Source organism: Ischnura elegans, chromosome 12, assembly GCF_921293095.1.
Source record: "Ischnura elegans chromosome 12, ioIscEleg1.1, whole genome shotgun sequence".
Taxonomy (NCBI): Eukaryota; Metazoa; Arthropoda; class Insecta; order Odonata; family Coenagrionidae; genus Ischnura; species Ischnura elegans.
The window spans coordinates 52,725,226-52,737,617 of record NC_060257.1 but is presented as its reverse complement, the minus strand read 5'-3'; the positions used below and the strand labels follow the sequence as shown (position 1 = coordinate 52,737,617).

The window sequence follows — 12,392 nt, the reverse complement described above, 5'->3', positions numbered from 1 at the left end:
AATTCTAAGTGAATAAAAAATAGTTATCTCATAGCTATTATTTTTACAGTTTAATCAAAATGTAGAAAACATTTGCTTGAAACAGTCCTCAGGCAATAACTACATCATTCTCTGCAACTGTAAACAGTGAATCACCAAAGACTAATTGGTTGATTGGTATTAATTTTAGGTAAAATTAGGAAATTCCATAAATAATAGGTGCGATTAGGAACTTAAGTCTCCTAAGTAAAATCGGATATGAATAGGTTAATGAATTAGAGGTTTATGTAAGCTTGTGAAAGACCTTGGGTTTGCTGAATTAAAGAAGTGCGTTGCAAGGAGAGAATGTTTAAAAGTAAACGGAAAGAATTGAAAAACTTCATTTATAGCGGTGCGACATCATTTAAAGTAAAATGTTTGTTAATATTAGGAGTTAAATTTAGTAAGGAGTTCCTTGTGATCTCGAGCCTCGAATGTCATCCTACTCAACTCCCATTTGAATTTCGATTGTCTCATTCGTATTTCGCTCCATGAACGCTGGAAGCGCTGGTTTTCATTTGAAAAGCAACAGCGCCAGAGCGTGAACATAGAGAACTACGTACAGAAATCTTTCATGCTTTCGTCTGTTCTAGTCGTCTGGTACTCGATTATCAGGAGAACCCTCGGAAGGTAAAGGTTGGCGGTTACCGTGGAATTCAAGCAGGTAAGCCCCATTTCAGTGTTCCGTAATGATAGTCAAGGTTCCAGGATCCGTAAAATTTGTGTATTTTATGTGAATAAGCCGTAATTGATCTCTGTTGAGGATTTCTGTATTTGGACTGTAGTCGCGCTGCAGTAGTTATAAATATATACAACATGGCTACCATCCGAAAAGCGAGGGTCATGAATGTGACAGAAGGTGGGCTCGTGTGTTTTAGATCAATTCCTAATTGTTTGATTGCCTCGCATTTTATTCAATGCCATATTTTTGTGGGTGTCGTATGTGGATCCCTCTATTAACCATTGTTTATCGTTCCCCTGCGAAATAATCCAATGGTATTCATCTGCGTTGTGTGTGCGCTTCCACAGTAGCAATTATTTCAGCTGAAAATATTTTTTCGTCATTGAATTCGTATTTGTTTACGGTTCACTTATAGTGTTTGTGTGTCAAGTCAAATTATAGCGTGTGCTGTGCGTTTGATTTCATTTTACATTGGTGTATTGCCCGAGGATTTATGTGGAATTCTGCGGGTTAGAAGGTAATTTTTGTACTTACATGCTGCTTCAGTAAATAGGCTTCGTAATGTTTACGGTAGGGTTCTTACTGCGCTCGTACTGACTGGTTTATTGTTACGAGTTAAATTGAGCCCGCGTCGTTGAAAGGCTGAATTACATCACACTTACTTTTCTTTTTCGTGTTAGTGATCGTGATATTCGGAATGTTGTTCTTATGGCACATTGCTCATTTTTCGCAACGGCATTTTTTCTTTGATTTTATTTCTTTTTTCATCATCTATTCATTAAATTTGGAAAGACGTTTATGTGATTGTTTTGTGACACAGAGATTCCACAACTCTGCGTGGTGGATGTCTTTAAGTCCGTAAAAACCTGAAGGTGGGTGTTAATTATCGCTAAAGACTATTATGGAGCCTTAATAGTCATTTACTCCTACCTATTTGCAGTGAAGACTTGGCTGCAGCGGTGATGTTTATGTTGTGAGGGTCAGCTGACCGAAGTCCACATGTTGACATGACAGAAAAGGCGCGTTGAAGCTTCGTTTCATTATTAACTGGGTAGTATACATCATTATACGTTTTCATTCGATCAAGCATTCTTGTCTTTTAAATGTTAGCGTACTCACTAAGGTAATCTGTTTCAATTTGCATTATACGGTTTACCCGCTAGGTCAAATATTCTTGTTTACAATCCTTGTGTTACTCAACTATGTTAATCCGGCTGTTTTGTATTGTTATTTCCCCAAAGGACTTCCACTAGCGTTGCAATAACTATCGACTTTTGTCATTCCATTGTCGTACGCTCTATATATATGTATCATTAAATAGTTAATCGTTTCGGGCAAAAAATTAGCGGGACAAACAGTGAGCTAGCGATCAATTAACCAGTGATTGTGTGCGCCTTAAAATTCTATGACGGTCAATTATGTAATGTTAAATTTATGTTTCGATGGCCACATCGTCGCCTCCTGCTTTTTATATGTTATCATGTATTGCGGTATTGTTGAGTAAAAAGAATGAATTAATTTTCTTTTTTTCACCCAGGTATAAAAAGGCAGGGATCCGAAAAATAATTTATGCCGATAATGATTCGCAAATTTCATTTTCACCTTGGGGAAGGATGTTTGGCAGGGGGAATAATATTTGTGAGGTCATGATGAAGAGTATATCCTATCCCAGCAATAAGAATCTGGTATACGAAATTACGCGCAAATTAATGACTTCCGCTCAACGAAGCATCAGAAAAAATTATTTAATTGGTCGGTTCTATTTTTTTTCTCCGCTCACAATTCGACAGTTGCCCGTGCTAATTAATTGTAAGTCGTGAAGGAACGCACCAGCCTTGTCGTGGCTGGTTCATGTTCGTTCTCTGGCTGTATTACCTTGAGCATACTTACATCTCCATAATACCCTGCGAGCCACCTTTAGGGTGTTCGGCAGGGGGTGAATGCGTGTAAAATTATATATTCGCAGGTCATGCTTGGTGGCACGGTTTTCGGTCAGCTGTTACCTTTGGTTTACGAAAACATTTCTAAACTATTTAGTACTTACATTTTTTTACTGAGTTTTAGAGAAGATTATTATTTGCTAATGTTTATTTGCCACTCTCGTGAATTTTGAAGAATTTGATCGGCAATGGGTCTTATTTGATGAACCAGTCTATTAATTTTTTTCTCTACTTGTGTCTGAAGTTGAGTCTAGGTCACGTAATTTTGCGTAAAGGTAGAAAGTTATGTATGTTATCCTTAACCTTTTATATTTTTCGGTGTTGCGAAAATTCTGTTACAACTGAAATACGGAGGCGGATTGTAATTTGAACAGAAGATTGTAAAAAATCGCATAATGATCGGGCTTCTACGGCAATTTACATTTTGTGTTAAAACAACATGTAAGTAACTATTGACTTGATATTTAAACTTGTTGCTCTACCTGTAGAGTAGCTAATAATTTTATATCCCGCGTTTCCATAATATCGCACAAGGTATAGTTTAATCGGCGGAGTTTGCACTTGCCCTTTGTGTCCCCATTTTCTGAATCTGTTTAATAGTATTGGGTCAATAAATTTTTGTGCGTATGTTGTGCTAGCTTACAAACTTAGTAAGAGCTCACCCCACTCGTGAAAATACTCATGTAATATTTCATGCTTGCGTCTTGACATCGGTTTGGTGTATGCTGGCCTGACATTTGGAGGACTTGAGTTCATATCACGGTAGAGGAGAAGCTTTTATAGGAAGCTCAGCCTCTACTCGGTGCTTATTGGGAGAAATTGGAAGTACGGCATATAGTCCGTCAGATAGGACGTAAACCGTGGTACCTATCCTTGGCGCCTTCCATTTAGGGTAGGCTAACGTGGAGGCTTGGTTTTCTTTTTAACTTTTCTTGTCTACCCCACTCTTTTTGCGTACATGACTATATTTGTCTGTCAGAGGCCCCTATAGGTTTGATGTAATCTATTGCGTTAAGTGATCGTGTCATCCTCATACTCTCCTGGAGAATTAATTTTTCATGCAAGGGTGTTTTTATTTTTTTCCAATTAATGAGACTGAGATACATTTTTACTTCAATAATAAAATTTTATCGCTGTACCCAGACCGCCCAGATTACGCGAAATATAATTTCATCGATTTGTATAGAATCATGGATAGTAATATTTTGTTTATAACTTTACGTTGCAAGTCTACGCTATTCAGTTGTTTGCCTCTTATAACAATTTTCACCTATTTTTTCCTTTTGGCAAATATGTGTTAGGGATGTCAGTAATTCCTGCGCATCCATTGATATACTCTGGGGTTTATCGGCCTTCAGTATTGGTAAAAATACTGAGAAAAAGTAACAGGGCTCAATTACAGGTACTTCGTACGAAGAGTAATCAATTGCGATTACAAACTTAACTGATTTTGAAGAGTAATCATTAAAATAATAGTTAAAATTATTCCTTGTAAGATTGTCCACTCTAGAGAACGCCTAGAAAACGAATCGTGCGTTACAAATGTGAAATGGTTGAGTCACAGATATTGCTAAAGTTGCAATTTCACCTGCGATACGTACAATTATAACTGCTGCAACAACAGAAGGGGTGTCACATTTTTTACCCATTCTAGTAAGCTAAGACGTAAGTGTGGCTGAACGTGACCAATCAAATTATGGTACTGAGGAATTCGAAGTTATCTGTTGGCCCAGGCAAACATGTGAAATTAGTTAAGTAGTCGTCGATTACGAGCAGGCAACGATAAAAACGAAAGTAACGGTTCTTTTTTCGTCGTAAGGAGTAAATTACGAGTGAAAATTACATTTCGTAAAAAGTAATCGTTATAAGTACTAATCACTGAAAAAGTAACCGTGGCAAGTAATCCGATTACTTTTACTGGATTTCATACCAACAATGTCGCCCTCCTACCAAGCGTTCGCATCAGCTGTTTCGCCCGAGTTGACCGCGAAGCAGTTAAGTTTGTGTGCGTCCCCCTCGTTTCAATTTTATGGTGTGCGCTCAAGAACCTCTTCGCCCAGCCGCTCGTTCCGCGATTGCGAGATACCATTTGAATTGGACATGAACTGTGTGAGTCCTCAGACTTCCCTTCGTAAAAGCTACCTGTGCCACTAGGTTAGCGATCAGCTGTTGGTACTCATCGGCGGAATACGAATCTAGCGTGTTCGATTCAAAGAGCATTTTTGCGGCCACGCCACGCCGAAATTTCCTTGTAGGTTTCTTCGCTATTCCCAGCCATTTGGCTATCAACTGCGGGTTTCAGCAATTGTCGTCATGGCTAATCGTAAGTCACAGTGTTCCAGATGATAGACTCATGGGAAAGGGATATGGTGGGGGAGGAGAACATGTTTGGGAGTTTTATGCTTGTCAGTAGAACTTGGGTTGTATTGCCAGAGATTAATAATCGAGCTATTTTGCATTGCAGCCAGAGATTTTTCAAACTGTATTTATTTTGCCTTTAGTTCAGTGAGGATAGGAGTAATTTTCAGATATCTTCTGTTGTATTTGTTTCTGATACACCACGGAGCCCCAGCAATTTTCCGGATCAGTATTTTTTCTGTAGTTTTAATTTTATTCAGGTGAGTTTTTGCCGCCATGAGCCAGACTGGTGACTCATAAGATAGCAAAGCTCTATGGTTTCAGCATACTATTTTTGCGGCCCCTCGAAAATTACAATGTAACATTTTCAAGTCGGCCCCCAGATGTGTTATCAACCACCGCGCATTTTAATGGGTTTACGAAAGTTGTCCCACTTGTGTCTCTGACGGGCAGAGCGATAATAAGCTATAATTAGGGCTGTTAACAAGCATTTATATTCGTGTTAATGTGATTTTTCAAATCTTCACTTTTCAATTCTGTGACTTACGATTGAAAATTATCGTCATCATAAGTGAACAATCCTATGATTGGTTTCTCGTAGCTCTCCATTCCTCTCTCCTATTCGATAGCCACTTCATTGTGACGTATTTTTTTCTCTTTTAAATCCTTTATAACCTGTCCTATGTAACTCATTCGAGGCCGTCCCTTGCCCTTCTTCCCTTACACCTTTCATTATACGATAATTTTCATCAGGCCATCATATCTCGCAACGTTGCCGACCATTTTGTCCCAACTTTTCCTCAAGGTTTTTAGAAGACTTGTCTTTTCTCCCGCACTTCTTAGTACATCCTCATTACTTACTAGGCCGATACATTTTATCTTCGTCATTAGTCGTAGCACTAAATTTTTAATGCACGATTGTAATTATATTATTTAGAAAATATCTAGAAAAAATGATCGCCCTCACCCCATTGCCGCGCTACGGACATTTTTGAAAACAGATTGAAATGTGTCTTAAGAGCCAAATTAATCAAGCTTTAACGGGATGGACTGGTGCCTCCTCTGTATAGTCCTCTTGAGCGGCTCAAAAAAGCTAATATTTGACACTGAATTCAATTGGAATTTTTAAATTAACTTATTTCGCAGAAATTGCGTGCTACGAAGTACAAAGAAATTAATCCACCCGCTTGGGGATTTTGAACATTGTAAAAACAATAGGCAACCAGAATTGGCAACATTCACAAGAATGTTGAATTTCTCTTGGAGACAATCTCTCAGCATTACTTGATGTTCATCAACAAGGGTTATTTGTGCACATACTTTTTATTTATTTAATTAAATATTTAAAAACACGTTCCTTTGATGAATCTGGGATGAGCTGCTTTTGTTTAAAACTATTTAGCAAAATGATCTGCCGAGAATTGCTTTATTTTCAATGAATGGCGACGCCTACAAAAGATTATTTTCTGGGGTATCTAATTTCACGGAAAATGTTGCATACCGGTGTAATTTTTGGGGAGTGAAATAAATATCTTCATTGTTATTAATATTTATATGCATCCTGAAAATTTCAACGTGATAGCGAAAATTTCAACGGCCTCGCGAAGGCCGTCTGTCTGCGTTTGTTTCTTAATGTGTGTGTAAAATGAAGTTCATCACGGTCTCTCTATTATACTTCAGGGTGTCCTTCACTTGTCGTCGCGGGAGTTGACCGGCTGGAGGCGCGACGTTTGGGGGTCAGCGGAGGCCCCCGTGCCGTTTTTACGTCCACGCTTTTTTCTCATCGTCCGGCCGTCGGAGTGTGTTTGCAGACAGCGCGAGGCCTCGCCGAGGGACTCGGCATTAGCGGTAAGTACTGCTTATCTAATACGAGAACATAGAGCCGATTAATCAAAATTATCAGGCAACTGATAAAAAAATTTAAGTCCAGGTTTGGGGCAATTAATAATACTCTGCTCTGCAGTCCAGCAACTCCTTGTCCGGTAGTGTCCGAAAATATCCACAGGGAAGAATGACGCCTCGGTAGCTTAACTGGCTAAAGTACTCGACCGGAAATCGGGGGATCCGGGTTCGAATTCCGGTCAAGGCGAATGATATTTTCTCTGTGGATCTTTCGCACTTCTTGCAGACATCTGGAACTATGATCATAGTATACAATCAACGTATCAGCCAGATCAACGTATACGTACTACCTCATCAATTAACTCTCCTATTAGTCTATCCTATGCCTTTCCTTCTCCTAGTTTAAGAAATTTTACTGTTATTGTACTTAGTTGCTTATTGTCATCGATAAATAGGAGAAAATAAGAATTATAACAATAAGAAAATGAATCAAAATATGTAATAAAAAGTATAATGAAAAGCAATTAAAACAAAAAAAAATGATAAATTAGGTTAAGAACATTGCTTTGCAAAAAAATATATTTATGTGTTGACTAATTGCAAACTCTCTTTTTTCATCATGTATTAATGTATATCTCAATCAGTTATCATCCATTGTTTAGTATTTAGTTTCTGCTAATGCAAACATAACACCGCACTCACAACAAAAACAAATCAGCAAAACATTTTTGCACTGAGAATTGGTTGGTAAAGATAATCATAGCTTACCGGGATAGTGGAAACGAGCCCTCGGCGCGCCAAATAATTTGAAAGGAGAGCGCGTTCTAAGTTGCTATTAGAGTATGGCGTGGTTTTAATTAGGGAGGAGTCGATTCCACTTTTTTCGATTTCTATTCCGATTCAATCAATCAATCTATATCACCTCGCAATCCGCCTAAAAAGGCTTGTGGCAGGGGGTGATAGGATATTAGCCGTTTACATATCAAATTCTAATGCTAAAACAAAATTACGACTAGTAATTATTAAAGTCCTCTATGGTTCGGGGGAAAAAAGAATTACTATATCTATCCGTCTGAAAAAATATGTATTTTAATTTATCGCCTCTGTCGGATCTGGAAATATCGTGGGGCTATCATGTTCTCCTTGTCGCTCTTAATAAAAACCTTTCTCAATAGGGTGGTTTCCTATTATTTCTTTATTGCCTAAATCGAAAGATTATTACTCCTGGTGTACGTATTTCACGCTTTTAGATTTTTAAATGACTATATCTATTTTTCGCGATTAAATAAAAAAAGAAAATTTTCAAGCGCGCGAAAACGCGACGGCTAAGTATGAATGCTGGGAAAACCCCCTGTGACGTCATTCTGGTTCCCGCTGCCGCAAGTGAGGTGACCTTGGGGCGAGGCTTTGAGCGCTGATACGACGCAGGATGCTAGCGGGTAGCAGAGTACCCTGCTAGCTGGCAGCGCTTGGCTTAAATAAGGATTATTAATAACTTATCAAACGAAGAAAACTTTCCGACCATAGGCAGTTTTAATATGTGATTATTAAGACATGTTTCCCTGAGCTCTGTGCCTCTTGCATGCATTGGTAATCTCAGACGATGTAAAACTCCTATCTACTCACAAAGAAACTAGGTCCCTGTGACGTCACGTGGAATGGCATGGCATGGGCGCCAATCTGGCCTTTTTCAAATGGGGATAAAATTGACCATTGCCATTCGTCCAAACTGGGATTTCTAAAACCAAATAATTTGTATATTATGAATACACTAAAGGTGGTTAACGAATCGCTATCAATGCCTTTCGTTTTCTTTGATGTAGGAAACTGCCATATTGTTCAAGCAATATAAGTTATAAGCCTATCGCGCGGCCACCCGAGTCTCTGGCGGCTCCCAGCCTAATTCGCTTAACGTACGTGTCGTGTTTTCTGTACTCCCATAGCGATTTTGACGGATCGCGCTGCTTTCCTTGGAATTTTATTCAGTTCACGGATTAAGTCTTTCCATACCGGGTCCTATATGATCACTGCATATTTTAGGTGGGTTCGGACGCTTATGATTCCACAGATTCTTATTCATACCATTAGGTGGGATATTGATTTGTCAGTAGTGTTGCTGTCATTAAAATTTAAGAATTAAGTGGGAAAAAATAAGATAGACAAATAATTGGCGCAAAAAGGATAGATATTAGTTAAAAATAGCGAATTAGTAGAAAGATCTGAGGTTTTCCCGGCGTATAATGTTGTTGAAGTTATTTCGGGTTTCCCACCGGATAAGGTTCTCCATCTCTGCCGACGTTTCGATGATCGTGTCGTCCATCAAGCCCTGATGACGATGGACGACACGTCCATCGAAACGTCGGCAGAGATGGAGAATCTTATCCGGTGGGAAACCCGAAATAACTTCAAAATAGGGAATTAGTACTTTTGATATATATCTTCAGGTTTTATGTAATAATAGATACTCTGTTTCAGGCATAAATTGTTATCTCAATAATTATTATTAATTATAATGTACGGTACACAATAGCTTATGTGTATGGCGACCTTTATGTCCCAAGCTTATAGAGGCTATTTTCAAAATATTTATTTTCCTGGAATCGAGAATCGACTTCAGGCGATCGATTGCGGTTCTATTGCCCTAGAATCGGTGGAATCGATAATTGACTTTTGGAATCGACTCATCCCTTGTTTTAATCCCAGGGACTGCATAGAGAAGGCCCAATTCCATCTCATAGAAGGCTCATTTCTGTTGCCATTTTGTTCGCATTTTAATCGGCTTTCAAAAATCTCCACGGCGCAGTAATGAGTGCAATGCCATCCAACTTTTTCCAATATTTTGCAGTATAATGTTTGTAATTTGGAGTAATAGCATTATAGAATGGGGGGGGGGGGGGGGGGGGGGTGATATTTCGTAGAAACGTGTAAGAGGTAATATGATGACAGAAAATAACGTTTGTTTGGTCCTCAAGTTTTTATTATTTACTGGCACAGGTTTCGGCAGTCTACGCAATTTTCAGGTCTTATTATGGTACTTTTAGTGTTTACATAAAGTCATTATTAAACCGGTTGAGTTAGATTCACAATGGGGGTTTTCCGAATATCGCTGGCCCTTATCTCCTCCAAAATTGGGCTTCCCTCTTTAATTCTCCGAGAGGTCTATTTCCTTTCATTTTGCGATGTATGACGTTGTGAAATAAACGACTCATTGGCGATCTCATCTACCTATCCCGACTGCCTTCCTTTCCTTTCCTCAGTTGATCACTTTAGACACCACGAGCTCTCTCGAACTACGAGTACGATTCTCACGATTCGTGCCCTGATCCCTACGGAATATCACACATTCTAACTATAAATCGTAATGTCTCTATACCCTCGTTAGCGTTCTTCCTCTCGATTAGACTCATCTACCCGCTTATCCCTCAGTCTAGATGGCGGCAGGGTAGAATCTGAGGCCTACAAATCCTGGTGGTGCCTACTAGACCGAAGGTCGCGGGTTTGAGTCCCGTCTGGGTAGATTGCCCTTGCCCAGGGCATGGATGTTTGTGATAGTCTTCAACGAAATAATCGATGGATTATTCTCATATTAGAATAATCATCCAATTTCGTTGGTACATTAAATCATGGTTTCGCTAGTAGTGGGCCCCGTCGTCCCAGTGGCGGCGCGGGTTAGTCCCTATCCTCTACCTTCCATTACTATCCTCTCCCTGGAGGCGTCGTTGAGCTCTCATCGCGGCGAAGCCTCCCATCCTTTTTTCCTTCCTCAGTCCTTCCCTCCTTAGAATCTCGGGCGTAAAAGTCACTGACTTGGCTCCCGGCCTTAGGAGCGTAACCTTTGCGGGCCCGCCCTGGGTACACGATTCCGATGCCCTGGTCCAGGGCATGGATGTTCTGTATCAGTGGCGCAGCGAGGGGGGGGGGGGGCTTGGGAATAAAACTCCCCCCAGATATCAGAAAATTAAAAAAATAAAAATATGACAAATTTTGTAATTGAAATGATAAAATGTGGTATATTTTGTAATTAATATTGGGGGAACGGATGACACACAAGCTAAACATCAAACAATTCACACAACCGTAAAGCTCGCCATTTTGAACGAGAAATGGTGGAAAGATGGGCTTCCGAACAAAATATAAAGTTTGTAGAGTTATGCAAGGACCAAACTAATTCATGGAATGGTTTGAATCCTAAATGTAAGAACAGTGATTTCGTTAAAGCCTCGCTTGAACACATTCGCATGAAATTGGATTTGAAACGCCAATGAAACGATGCGAGTGCACACGTGCATGAACTGTCTACTTTCACGCCAGCAGCTCGAACTTGTGTGACCGAGCGAGGCGAGTCGAGCTACTGTCATGCGAGTACCAAGCTCCAGTAGCTGTCTACTGTCAGCTCAGCAACTCGTATTGTGTTACTGCGCCCTACTTCATCTAAAATTTTCCTCTCCTCCATCGTTCCTCTTTCTTTCTGTCCTGTTCGCCTTTTCCTTTCTCCTCCGGACCCACGCATCAAACTCCTCCCGGAAATTTATTGCCCTCATTCCTCTAAGTCCAAGTTTCCGCACCGTAAACCGATACACTCCAAGTGTGTACGGAGCATTTAGCAAATTACCCCGGTCTGACCCTCCCAGCTTTGGACTTCTCTCTAAAATTCACTATAAGCCTTACTCCCTTTCATTCTATCGAAAAATCCTGATTATCTTTCTTCCTCTCCATCTTTTACCCAACACTCTTCTCCAAAACAGTTTTGAACATCCCGCTCCAGTACTTGCTCCATCCATAGCATCTTTCTCCACCAGTGGCGCAGCGAGGGGGGGTTGGGGAATAAACACCCCCCCCCAGGGCTCAGAGAAATTTTTAAGTTTTATCCATTTTACTGAATTGGATTGGTATTACTAATAGAATAGTTTAAGGATTTATAAAATATCCCTCAGAAAACCGTAAAACGTTCGAACCATTTATCTTAAAATTCCGCAATTTATTGACCTCGCACCTACCGCTTATCCTGGTGGATTATTCAAGAATCATGAGCCGATTGGACGGCTTTTTCCACAAATTTGTCTTGGTTTTGTATAAATGTTTCCTTTACATTGCTACTATTCCAAAAACCTATTTGCCCTAGCTCATTTTTATTTATATATTGAAAGTAGTGATATTACGAAAATTATAGCTTTTGTGCCAAATCGACATTTTTATTGGTTGGAAAAAAATATTTTTCATATGATAGGCTAGCATCATTTCAAGGACTTCTTTAATAATTTTCATTCCCAAAATAGTAGCATGGACTCCTTCGTTATTTATTTTAAGCGACTGATCTGAAATTGTACGAGATTGCTTAAGAATTTCCATGAAGATGGCAATTCCTTTTTGCCTCAGACGAATATCTAAAACCCTATAATAAATTTATAATGATTGGGATAACAAGGTTTCCGTAAGTAAAGCTGCTAATCATTGCGGATTATGTATTTTCGAAGGTTTTTTTGTGCATGACTGGCGGGTAGAAATCAGGGGAAGAAATCAGGGAAGGTCAGGGGAAATAAATCGCAACTCAA

General features: G+C 39.5%; 1 protein-coding gene across 6 annotated transcripts in view; it reads left to right on the top strand.

Moving 5' to 3' along the window:
* The first annotated feature begins 577 nt into the window (after positions 1 to 577).
* Positions 578 to 12,392, top strand: part of LOC124169616 (trithorax group protein osa-like) — a 430,983-nt gene continuing 419,168 nt past the window's right edge. For 5 of the 6 annotated variants that reach the window (XR_006867176.1, XM_046548263.1, XM_046548262.1 and 2 more), the window contains exons 1-2: positions 578 to 682; positions 6,679 to 6,846. The gene's annotated coding sequence lies outside the window, so the exon portion shown is untranslated. Of the gene's footprint in view, positions 683 to 1,198; positions 1,218 to 6,678; positions 6,847 to 12,392 lie in introns of those variants that run through there. The other variant, XM_046548260.1, reaches the window with a different exon arrangement.